We start from the raw sequence: 1,654 nt of genomic DNA on the forward strand, positions 1-1,654 counted from the left end.
TTTTTTTGAGATGGAGTCTCTCTGTTGCCCAGGCTGGAGTGCAGTGACATGATCTCTGCTCACTGCAACCTCCACCTCCGAGGTTCAAGCAATTCTCCTGTCTCAGCCTCCCGAGTAGCTGAGACTACAGGCACACGCACCACTACACCCGGCTAATTTTTGGATTTTTAGTAGAGACAAGGTTTCACCACATTGGTCAGGCTGGTCTCGAACTCCTGACCTCGGGTGATCCACCCACCTCGGCCTCCCAAAGTGCTGGTATTACAGGTGTGAGCCACCACACCCAGCCATGCATAATTTCTTTATTCACCTGTTGATAGACATTTGGGTTGTTTCCAGTTTTTCACTATTAGAATAAGGCTGCTATATACATTCTTCTAAAAGTTTATTGTGAACAGGTTTTTATTACTCTTGGGTTAATAAAGACTAGAACTGCTGGATCATAGGCTAAATGTATGTTTACCATTTTAAGAAACTACCAAATAGTTCTCCAAAATGATAATACCATTTTATTTATTTATTTATTTTTACTATTTACTTACTTGAGACAGGGTCTTGCTCTGTCACCCAGGCTGGAGTGCAGTGGCGCGATCTCGGTTAACTGCAGCCTCTGCCTCCCAGGTTCAAGCGATTCTCCTGCCTCAGCCTCCCAAGTAGCTGGGATTACAGCTGTGTGCCACCACGCCCAGCTAATTTTTGTATTTTTGGTAGAAACAGGGTTTTACCATGTTGGCCAGGCTGGTTCAAACTCCTGGTCTCAAGTGATCCGCCTGCCTTGGCCCCCCGAAGTGTTGGGATTACAGGCATGAACCATCATGCCTGGCCAAAATGAGTATATCATTTTAACTCCCATCAATAATGTTTGAGAGTTCCAGTTGCCACACAAATTCACCAACATTTGGGGTTGTTAGTCTTTGTTTTAGGGATTTAAGAATATAAGAAATGGTATCTTATTTTAATTTGCCTATCTCTGATGACTAAAGATGTTGTGTTATCATGCATGGTTCTCCACAGAAACAGAACCCATAGACGGGGGTAGAAAGAGAGAGAATGATACAGATTGATTTTATTTTAAGGAATTGGTTACATGCTTGTGTGGGCTGGTGGATGGCAAGTCCAAATTCTGCAGGGCAGGCCAGCAGGCTGCTGGCCCAGGGAAGAGTTGTTGCAGCTCAAGTCCCAAGGGAGTCTGGAGACAGAATCCTTTCTTCTTCAGGGGATGTCAGTCTTTTCTCCCATAAGGCCTTTAACTGATTGGCTAAGGCCCACCCATATTGTAGAAGGTAATCTGCTTTACTCAAAGCCTACTGATTTAAATGTTAGTTACATCTAAAAATGAACATCTAGACTGATGTTTGACCAAACATCTGGGTACGATAGCTTACTCAGTCAACTTGATACATAAAATTAACCATCACAGACCACTGAGCATCATATTTATGTATGAATGGCTAGTTGTATATCTTTGTTTAAATGTCTCTTCTTTTGCCCATTTTTAATTGGGTTGTTTATATTTTTATTTCTCCTTAATAGGAGCTGTTTATAAATCATGGGTACAAATCCCTTGTTAACATATCTGTTATAAATATTTTCCCCAGCTGGACACAGTGGCTCACAACTGTAATCCCAGCACTTTGGGAGGCCGAGGCGGGCG

The sequence above is a fragment of the Mandrillus leucophaeus genome, unplaced genomic scaffold, assembly GCF_000951045.1.
Source record: "Mandrillus leucophaeus isolate KB7577 unplaced genomic scaffold, Mleu.le_1.0 Scaffold22, whole genome shotgun sequence".
In the NCBI taxonomy this organism is placed as follows: domain Eukaryota; kingdom Metazoa; phylum Chordata; class Mammalia; order Primates; family Cercopithecidae; genus Mandrillus; species Mandrillus leucophaeus.